Raw genomic sequence first — 12,134 nt, 5'->3', positions numbered from 1 at the left:
TATACTAACTATAAATACATAAGGGATAAAAATACTTTGACCAAGAGTTTATACTTTAAATAATAAAACAATTAATAAAGTATACGTGCCTGCATTCATACTAAAATCAGTGTCACTAGAACAGTATAAAAGAATTACGATTGTTGGGCAACACAAGTGGGCTTAGAGACATATGGTCAAAACTGGGAAGATATAGCCTGATCACCTATATTATCCGAGGGTTGACTAGCATGTGCCTAAGTTTAATTGTGTGGTTGCAACAATGCTAAAATCTTACCAACCCTACCACAATGAGAACAATAGAACATAACATTAAAATTAAAATACTATAGGAGTATTTGGTGTTACTATAAGTACTTTATACTTGAGAACTAAAACGGGATCTTCATTACTAAGTTGATAGTTGCTAAGTGGATACACTAAGGCTATATGTAATTAGGATGTTGTAGACTTAGAATCTGTGAAATTTTACTTTACTCCGATTCTGTTTGAATTTGGAGTTAAGATCACTTATTCGAAGGTCTATCCTGTTTAGATTACACATAGCTTGTATGCACTTCACAAATAGCGATGTAACTAATGAAGGTTTTCTAAATAATTATCTAGATAGTTCGTCTAATAATTATTCTCTTACCCTAAATTCTCACATAGAAAATATAGCTGGACTCTATCCCCACGGCAACCAGTACCTTCTGAGTGAGGTCATAACTGGTTGGTTTGGAGAAGAACCAGAGAATGATCATCCTATCCCCTTGAGTGATCACCATGATGAAGACTTTTTGTATGATGCTAACTCTGAACCAGAGGTTGAGAACCTACCCCGAGCAGCTCCCTTTCCAATTCCTAACCCTCGTCCGACTATTCATGGCCCGAACCTGAGTGAATGGAATGCTTGGAAACATGGAGCCAAGGACAAGATCAGCCCATGCCATTTAATGGCGACCGAAGCTTTTACAACTTGAGCAATGGGGGCTCAGCAGATAGAGTCTTGCCAATCTTGGTCCGCAGAGTGGCCCGAAATGGGATTCAAGGCAGGACAGCCTTACATCAGATTACCGAAGTTGTCGCCGATGCGAGAATGCATACCCTCCGCACCATTCGTTTAAGAAGATGCTCACGAGAGATCAGAGAGAAACCATGAAACCCTGCTGCAAGCACTAGCTGAATCACGAGCCAAAGTCATAGAGCCCCGAGTACACCAGAGGGTGTACGAAAGACACCTACTTGATGTAGAACGTCAACTGGCTGAACTGAGAGTTCACCAGAGGGGTGACCGTCGTCAGTAGTAGACTCTTTACTTTGCTTCCCTTGTTAGAAAGTAATCGTTTTCTGTCTTTCCCTGATGTGGCATTTTATATGAAATTATCTTGTACTGTAAGTACTTTAGGTTAGGTCCTTATGCTGTCAAGAACTATCTTCTCGGGATATGATGTAAGACCTTTACAAGGTCATTTTTCCTGAATCTTTACGTCGTGAATATCAAAGATATTAACAGCCGGCTAACTTCTGTATCATTCTTCATTCAAGTACTCTTATCATACTCTTATTGGAGTCTATCTGAAACCTGCTTTAGTCAAGTCATTGGACTACAGCAAGTTAGATCCGGATACATTTCCAAGTCTCTTTCAGTGGTTGGATCTTGTTATTCACCAACCCACGATTCCTCGGCTTGAAAGACAAATGCCTTGAGACCATTCTACGAACTTACTTGTACTCATTACTAGGACTGCATCATAGGGATGTAGGTCAAACCTTCGCGAACATACTTCCATTCCGTACTAGGACTGCATCATAGGGATGTAGGTCAAACTTTCGTGAACATACTCTTACTATTTTCTTGAGCAATCGAAGTACATCTAGGGTCAACCAGAATCGCTCACAAAATCCTTATCTTTCGTGTTTCAGGATCATGTCGTCATCCGGAAGCAATCAGTCGAACAGCTAAACCTCCGCTTTTCCTATGGACGCCGCTACCTTTCAAACAGTAGTTACAACTGCCGTGGTGGCTGCCGTAACCGCGGTCCTTGCGCAGCGTTGCGCTATTAGCACAGTCAATGTTGTTAATGGGAATGAAGTTTCCAATAGTGGTATCCATCCAGGAAGTCATCAAACGGTAACGGCCTCAGGCCCGCAAAGCCGAAGATCAAAGAACAAGAAACGGAAGTGTCAAGCTCAGAAAGAACGCAAGAAACCCCGAAAACTTGCCATGCAACAACAGCAACTGGAAACCTCCGCCATCCCCGTACCAAGCAGACCATACAAAGGAACACTACCAAAGTGCGACCGGTGCAACTACCACCACGAGGGAATTTGCCGAGCCTTGCAATGCGAAAATTGCAACAAGATGGGGCATATTGCTCGTTTCTGTAGAACTACCTCCACCACTGGAGCAAGCCTAGTTTTCTATAATTGTGGTGAGTTTGGGCACTATAAAAGAGATTGGCCAAAGAAGAAAATCAAGGAAAGAACCCGCATCCCCATAAATCCCGCTCGACACTTCACTTCTACCACCAATATTGGTGCAGTCCAGATGTGTCACCAATGCGGTGAAATTGGACACTTCAAGAAAGATTGCCCGATAACAAAGAACTCGGGTGCTGATGGGAAGATTCTCAGGATCACAGCTGCAGGAGAGCCTACGCCGGAACCCTCGTTAATGTAACTTAGGCGTGTTGTTGTAACAGACTTATAAACTATCCAGAACTAGTGCAACTAGAGTCTTACTTTTTGCGAGATCCTGTCAGTATATATAGATTCTCGTGCTGCGTTTACTTGTCTTTTGTAGTATATCTTATTCGCATCAATAGTCTTGTGGTAAATCTGAAGTACTGTAACTCTGTTCATGGTTACACGGTTGTGTTTTGTCTGTAAACGTCTTATGTTCAAATCTAATGTCTTTAAGTTCCAGTATCATTCCGAAATTATCATATGACTCCATTCAGTTTGTTCTTCACGAAAACAGCTTCATACGTACATCTGTTTCTTCTAGATCACTTTTCCAGTGAAGCCGTCATAACAGAACACTGAAGTACTCGTGCCAGGAGTACCTCTTAGTTATTTTTCCAAAGAAACCCCCGAAGTACCACTCGTGCAGTACGTCAAGTTCAATCCAAGGATTTATACGATTGATCTATCACTGAGGAATGTATGCATAAGAGTGATATATAATCAAGGTTCTACAGGTTTAGAATTGATGATTCCACTTTAAATTCTTTTTCCCCCAGGGGATGTGAGCTTAAAGAAGAATCAGTTATTCGACTACCTTTTCAATCTTAATTATATATGACTCGTATACACGAAAAAGTGATTGTGAAACCAGGAATGAATTCTAATATGAACTTCAGGACGGAGAACTGCCTAAGCCTACGAGAAATCGCATCGTCATGTGAACAAACTTAGAACCCAGTACGACTCGTGTAAACAGATCGCCCTACAGCTTAAACACCTACGGAGACACAAAAACAGTGCAGACAATTTAGCGAACCACACAGTAATAGAATTAGAAGACTAGGCTTCTCATCCTAGAGAACCCCAGTCTTATTCTCCCAGAGATTGACAGATTGCATCGTATGTGCCTCGGATATCGAGGACTCCGTCAAGATTTTTTTATTAGAAATCGTCATCTCTGCCTCACATAGATGAAATGGTTGAGCAAACGCAAGGAAAGAATTACTTTCAGAAATGGATCTGAGATCCGAATATCACCAGTTCGAGTATTAGGGAAAGATGTCTGAAAGACTATCTTCCGAATTCGATACGGACACTTCGAGTCCGTAGTGATACCCTTTGGATAGGACCAATACGCCCATAATTTTCATGAGCTAAATGAATAGGGTACGTCTTTCTTACTTGGATTAGTTCGTCATTTCTCTATACAATGACTTACTTATCTACACTCGTAGTAAGAAGGAACCCCCTGGAAACATTTCCTACAGAGGAACTTTTAGCGAAGTTCTCTAGGCACGAGTTTTGAAATTGAAAAGTCAAATTTCTATGACACACTGTTGTAATGTGGGAAATTTTGAGTACTCTTTCAATTTGTCAAAACCGTTGAGCATTTATCGACACCAGAGACGCCGACAGTCTTTCGCCAAATTCTAGGTCTTACCGACCTACTATCATAGTTCATTCAGAACTCCTCGCAAATTTCAGAAACCCATACGACTCTGACCCAGCAAAGAGTGGCCTTCGACTGGGAAGTTAAGCAAGAAAAGGAACCTTTGGAATTCCAAATGAGTGACCAAGCTCTTTAGGTTAACTCACTCTGGGAATGGCTTAATACGCTTCGTATCGCGTGGAAAGCTAAATCAAATATAGTTAGGACCTCCAAGATTCTTATCAGAATCAGTCCTGTGCCTCGCACAAACTAGACCTACTCTGCGAACTCAGTATCGTACATCCTACTCTTCGCGTCTCGATCGTGAAACCATACCTTTCCGTTAGGACTCTTGTAAGACCACTCGTCGAGATCCTTGACTTCGTATTAGAACCGTAGTGACCCTCGACCGAGAGGTCAAGCGAACGAAGCAACGCCGTCATCAGTTAGTGAAGGTTCGTTGGAATACCAACCGAGAACCCGATTTCACTTAGGTGCGCTAGAACTAATCGATTAGGAGGTTTCCTCCTCACGACTCGATCATTTGTACATACTTCCTTGACTAAATTCTAATTTCGGGACGAAATTCCCTTCAACAGGGGGATGATGTGACAACCCGAAATTTCCATTATGAACAAACCATTTGAAGCCAATAGAAGTAGAACAGTTACAGTGAAAACTCAGATTTCGAGTATAAGTTTGGCAGTTTTCAGGATTTTACACTTAAGGAAATATTAGGAGAGTGGATGCACTAGGGTTTTGTGCAACATTGTTATTCCAATACTCTAGGACATTAGAATTCGTTTCAGGAATAAAAATATTTTCTGCCAAAATATCTCAGGACTATAAATGGAATTCTGAACCAAATTGGTTCATTAGTTGAATTCCAATTAGAGAAAAGCCAAAATTCTCTCTCACGGATCATCGGGTTTTTATCCCAAATTGTGAGTACTTCGATCTAGTTATGTTATATAGATTAGATTGTGTTTAGCAACACCAATTACATATCAAATCTGTGAGATTCGGGAGTTTACCGCCCAAGAACGTTCTTGGAGAGTAAACTCCGATAAGTGGCTTAAATGCTACCTAGTCCTTTCCCCGTTATTTGTAACTACCTTAGACTTGTATGCTAGTGTGTATATGACTAGAAAACATCAAAATAGGATTAAGACCCCAAGATTTGGGAGTTTACCGCCCAAGAACACTTGGGGAGTAAACTCCATTATAAGGTCCTAAAGTGTTACAATGTCCCTCAAAGCTTTAGAACTCAAAACTAGAACCCACCATTGTATGTTTACGACACCAAAAGCAATTAAAATCAATGATGAAAAGTGAGATCACGGCCAAGGGTGTTCTTGGTCCGTGAACTCCATGTTTAAGTGCCAAAATGCCCTTAAAACCTTCCTTAAGCCAAGAGACTAATTTGGTGTCACACCCCCGAACCAGACGGCGGAAACGTCCGGGGGCTGTCGTGACTCAATTGAATACCATAACATTGAATATATATGAAACATAACAACATTCGTCACCATTCATTAATACAGTACAACCAGTAGCATTTACATGTCATACATTGTTTAAACATTACATTCCCAAAATTAAATTGTTCGATTCATACATAAATAAACTGCAACCGTCACTGAATATGATTTCCTTTGATTCATTGGTTCCCTGAGAATACAAGTATTTTGAAAAACGTCAACATATGAAATGTTGGTGAGTTCATAAGTAGTGTTTGAAATCCAATGTTTTGTATTGTTGAAAACCACCAGAAAATCCGATATTTTCTGAAATGAAAGACTTTCGAAAATGTTGTGAAGATCCATAGGTATGCTTGTTTGTTTCTATACTTGTAAAAATGGTTCATTAAAATTGTATGCGTTTCGAATCCGATATGTTTTGAAAAAAAAAAAACCTAGGAAAACCCGATGTTTTCCTAATCCTTTGAAATCCATTAAGTTGCGTTGAAACCATTACAAAAAAAATAGAAGTCTCATTCCCAGGCGACGTTGGATTATTTTTTAGCATGATTATTTACTACAAACCCGCATTACACAAACGCCCAGTTTATAGCAATACTAACGATCCCGAAGGCGTCGTCCATACAAATCACGTTATCCAGCCGCCCTGATTATGTGTCGTCCCACATCCGAAGAGTAAGAGGACACGAAGGCCTCGATGACTCTATTAATCGGTTGGGGATAATATGCGTACGAGGGGTCCCCGACCCGCCTCGCAAAAATATGCAGACTTTTCTAGCAATACCAAAGGACCCTTGGGGACCAGTGGTGTACAAGCCATTGAAAGTCCCTCTACGTTGTGCCAAGTTGGTGAAACTCAACACTTCGTAGAAAAATATGCGTCTTCGGGCCTTAAGATCAGGTCATTGGGCTAGCTAGGCCCAACAAGCAAGATTTTACACTTTTGGGGCCCGAAGATGGTGCGTAGACGTCTGTGCACACTCGTATGTAAGCTAAGTTCCCAAACGTTATTTGTATGAACTGTAGTGTAGTAGTGTCGTAGTGTTAGTAGTTGTAGATTTCTATTGGTTCGAGACCGAGCCAATTCGTTTAACAACGACTTTTGGTATTGTAATGTATTGTACTTCGTCGAAAGCCGCGATGCCATTATTTGATCAAATTGTGTATATTGAATTAGCTTTGAGAATTTTCTGTTTTCAGCCCCTCATTGTTTGTAAAGTTTACATTTTCAACCCTTTTATTAAATACTTCCCGGTTTGGTCCTTAAATTAATTTTCTTGACATTTTAACACCAAAAATTATTGAAATTAATATTTTTCAGCATATATTTCATAGAAAACAGTTTAAGTCCCTGAAAATGCAGTTTTCTCGGTTTTAACCCTTCTTTTTCACAATTTTGACAATTTTGGCCCAAATTGTGAAACTTTTGCAACTTTGGTCCTTTTTAAATTTGAAAAGCATTTTAAACCTTTGAAAAGGACTTGGATCACTTATGGTCCACTGTTTTATAGAAAATCACAGTTTTGGCCCTCCAAAACAGAAAAATTCGCATAATGGGCCTCATTGGGCCAAAAATGTCATTTTTAGCCCATTAAGCTTGGAATTTATGTTTTTAATCCTGTAAATGAGTATATTTCCAGAAATTGGTTTATGGAAACTGTTTTGACACACTTCATCCAGCAGAATTCGTGATATGCCAATTTGGACCCTTAATTTTGTATTTTTCACATTTTAGGCCCAAAATTTGTGTTTTTAACTCAAAGAAAATTGTTACTAACCCACTTAGCCATTTTTCTTGAAACACTTTGTATGTAGAAATATATTTGAAGCTAAAATCATTTAACACAAGATATATCTCGGTTTTGAGGGGTTTTATGGCTAGATCCAACATTATAACACACAAACGCATACATATAAGCATGGAAATCATACAAGGCATACAAAACACATATAGATCTACACTTTTACTTGTATTCCCCCCCCCCCCCCCCCCCATAAAACTCATAAAAACAGAAAATAGGGGGTATGAAGCTCACCTTGGGTGTGGTTTCGGTTTTGGAGAGAAGATGGAAGAAAAATGAAGTGATTTTTTTAGGTCTTAGTACCCTTTGATGAAGATTTCGACCTCTAGGATGCAAGATCACAAGAGTGAATGAATTTAGAAGAGATTTTAATAAAATGAAGTAGCTAGATCATGGATTAGTCATCAACTTACCTTAGATGATGATTTTTGGTGATGGATTTTCCTTGTGAAGCCCTTGATTCACGAAATTTTTGGAGAAGGGGAAGGAGATTGTCACACCCCGCTAAAGCGGAAACGCAAGGTATGACAGCGATAACGGTTTCATTGCAAAAGATAAAGATACATCACCATAGCAGTATTTAAAAGTTTACAACCCATAGCTTAAAAGAAACAAAGTACAAGTTTTTCCAAAACAACATTAATCAAAATATAACTTCATAATAGCTTCAACACGATGCAGCATGCTCTATGATGATGAATCTTTACATTCACTTACTAATGATTTCCTGAAAAAGCATGTAAAACGAGCATCAACTATGAAAATAGTTGGTGAGTATCACAAGTTTATAAATCGAGGGTACATTAATGCTTTTCGTAAGTACAAGTACATTGCTTTAATGATAAAACAAAGTTGATTGCTATTAAGGAATACAAGTTTATTGCTATAACGAGAAACGCGTTTGTATGTGTATGAGCAAACAATGAGTCTCAACCAAACCTATGACTGAAGCCCTATCGAGATCTATGCTTATCGTTCCATAGATGAATATGGTATCATGCACTCCAGCGATTCGGGCGAGTGAGGAGTTGTCAATTCCTAATAGCGCTATCCATAATGACCATTGGCTCAAAGAGTTAATGGTTAGAGATAAGGGAAGGGCCTTAGTACGATAAGTTCTCATGTTCCGTGTTGCATAGACATACATAAAGAAACATAGCAATACAATAGCAATCATGTTTGATACAAATCAATTTACATACAACATGCAAATTATAGTTTTTCTGGACATGCTTTTCCACCCCAAAACATAAAAACTGAAAATAGGGGAGTGCGTGAATACTCACGATGTTTTGTGTAGACACAAGCGGTACTTCGGGATGCACCAACGTCTTACTACCGGGATCCTACGACATCAAACACACGCACTAGTGAGTTTCCATGTCGATATCTAATGCTAATATACTAAACTCTACATATAGGGAAATGCCAATTTATGTTTTAGTATTGGATTTTATATCAATTAGTTACACTTTTTCTGAAGTAATGAAATTCTATATATCGGGCGATTAATTACAACCTTGGAATATAAACTTTCCAAATTTTTAAGTCCTTATTACAACATAAATTCACAAAAATAGCATTCGAGGGATAAAAATTCTCAAACTTTTTATTTAACTGTTATTACACAATACTAAGCTGGGAAAATTATAAAAATGGATTTCCAAGCTGTTTAATTATATTTTATGATTTTTGAGCATTTATTTCAATAAAAATTGAAATAAATAGAAAAAAGTTTCCAAAATTACCCAAACTTTTTATTTAATTGTTAGTATACATAAATAGGCTGGGAAAAATATAAAATATATTTTTCAGCGGTTATTTGTATTTTTCCTTGTTTTATTCCTTTAAATAGTCATTAATTAAAGAAATAATATTAAACAGTTAAAATAAATTACCATAAATTTTTGTAAATTTACAGTATAAATATCCTGGGAAAAATATCAAAAGTGGTTTTCATAATGTATAAACTGGTTATGGGTTTTTATGTATATTTAAGTGTATTTTAGTGCAATTAACTTTAGAAAATAAGAGAAAAATAGTTTACAGTAGAGAAAACTATTCAAAATTTTTATGTAACCTCATACTGTATAATATTATATCCTGGTAAATTTTCATGAATTTTGGATAATCAGAACTATTTTTCCCATTTTTAGACCATTATAATTACCAAGAATTGGTAAAAATAGTAAGACATGATGAAAAATCTTGAAATTATTTTCTGAAGTCACCCATGATATTTAAGGTATGCGAAAATTGTTAGATACAATTTTCATATCTTCTAAGGGGGTTTTGTAATTTATCATGTCCTAAATAAAAGAAAATTAGAAGTCGTATTAAACAGTAACAAAAATTTCTGAAATTTGGTGAGGGGTCATTATTCCCCATAAGTATCATCCGTGAATTTATTTAGGATTTATTGACCTCTGGAAGTATTTTATATGATTTATGCCCTTGGTTTTAGCAATAATTCTAATAAATCAAAGAAATAACAAAAGCTCTTGAACTTTTCCAGATTATCTCATGCATGCAAGGGCTTTCAAAAGGAAAAATGTAAAAAAAAGTATTCAGAAGAGAAATGAGGGTAATGATTCCAAACAATTTAAGAAAAGTTGCATGCAATAATGCATGAAGTGTAGATGTGGCTGAGGTTCATGAATTTTTGTAGCCCATTCAGTGAGTTTTTAAGCCACGAAATTTCAACCATCATTCACTAGATATGTTAAGTTTCTAAGGTATTTTTCCTCAGATTTATGGTTGGGTTTAAGGCCATTGTTTAAGCAAGATAAAAATAGTGATCACAGAAAAAGAGCTGTATGCGCAACCTTTTTGTAAAATCTGCCAAAAATCGGATATTTAATATTTTACAGTAAGACCAGTTGGGTTTGAAAGTTATATCGTGGAACTAACCAATACAAAAAGAATATCATGATTTGGTTAAGAAATGACTGAGTTATGACTGTTCAAAGTCGAACAAAGTAATCTGGCAGATTGCATGTTTGCTTGTGTGCATTATTAGGGTATTTCAATAAGAACATCATGCATGTCTTTGGTAAGGCCCGATTTCTAACACATGCATGGAATGAATGAGCATCCAAGATGTACTAGAAATGGTTTAAATGCTTTTGTTCATGCATGAACACAAAAGAAATGGAGAAGAACATGAAATATTAGGTTTTGATGTCACATGATCATATGTGCATCTTTTCCACTCCTTGCATGGGTTTGATCCCGGATTTTCACCATCTCTAACACATGCATTGTGTTATGGTGAGAATCTACAAACCACAAGGGGAGAATAAAGATTTCTAGTCATGGAAAGGCATAGAATCCGAAAAGTAGAGAAGACTAAGAAGAAAAAGAGGTTTAACCATGAAACTATGGAAGAAGATGTTGTTGTTTACCTTGGTTTTGACCTTGAGAGAAGTAAGAACACTTCAAGGGCTTCACAATCTCGAAATTTTGGAGAGAAATGAGAGGATTTTCGTGAGTTTAGAGAGAGGGAAGAAGAGAGTGAAGTGTGTGAAGAGAGTGAAGTGATAGAGTGAAGTGGAAGAGGTGGAGTGGAGGTTTAAGCTTAATGATTGTGTTTTGGGGAAGAGAGAGGGCATGGGGAGAGGTGAATGGCCAGATTTTTGAGTGGATTAGGGCCTTCTCTCTCCTCAATTCAAATTTTATAAAAATCCCTCCTTAATTTTTATAAAAATCTAATTTTTATAAAAGTGATTCTTTAAGCAATTTTTGATTTATTTAAAAAATCTTGTTTTTAACTAATTAATTATGATTAATACTTGGTAATTTAATTTCTATTTCATTGACTATAATTCATAATTTGATTAATAAAATTTGATATTAGGAAGTTTATAGCCAAATTTTATAAAGTTTTTAAGCTTTATAATTTATAACTTTGGATTTTTGGCTCTTTAGGGTTTTTGGAATATTGTTTGATATTCAACAACATGTTGAAGTATAATTAGAATGTTTTAATTTATTTTTAGAGTTTTATACCCTATTTCAATTATAACAAAGCTTGAGGCTTTATTCTAATTATAGTATTGGCATTTCCTATTGTAGCTAAGCAACTTACTAGAATTGTAAGTATCAAGTATATTAGTCCTAGACCTTAGTTGGATCCTAGTTTATGCAAGATTTTTGACCTAATCTATACTACTAGGTCATGGCATGTTGTGCATGAATGGTTTTTATAAAGATGCATGAGTCCGAGAATGACCTGAATTGGCAGTTGTCACAGAGATGTTCTTCAAGATTTAGAGAGAGTAGAATAGATTTTTGTGAGTGTGTGTGTGTTGTGTTTGGCCGAGAGTGAGAGAGGAGAGAAGAAAGAAGTGATCTTGATATGATGCTTGCTTGGAAACATGAGTTATGTGCATGGAAATCCAACATATAAAAGTGAGGTGGCAACCCAAGGTCAACTCTCCCTTTTTCCTTGGGCTTGGGCCGAGAATAGGGAGAGAAGAAGGGATTTTTTCGGCTTTTTGCCCTTAAGCCCAACATTAGAGGTAGTTTGGGTGCTTATTGGCCTTATAAAATAAATTTGTGATTTTTATGCTTTAATAAGCTAGGTTAGGTTAAATTATGGATCAAAGCTTGTGATTTATTTCATTCTAGGCCCAATATGGCCCAAAATATTGAAATAAATAAGTGTGGGTCCAATTAGAGCCCAATTAGGGTTCTAAGCCCATGATAGTCTAATTGGAAGCTTTTTGGTCCATTTGGGTCCAATAGGAGAGTTCT

This window comes from Lactuca sativa, chromosome 7 (assembly GCF_002870075.4).
Source record: "Lactuca sativa cultivar Salinas chromosome 7, Lsat_Salinas_v11, whole genome shotgun sequence".
NCBI lineage: Eukaryota > Viridiplantae > Streptophyta > Magnoliopsida > Asterales > Asteraceae > Lactuca > Lactuca sativa.
Note: the sequence above shows the minus strand (reverse complement) of the source record.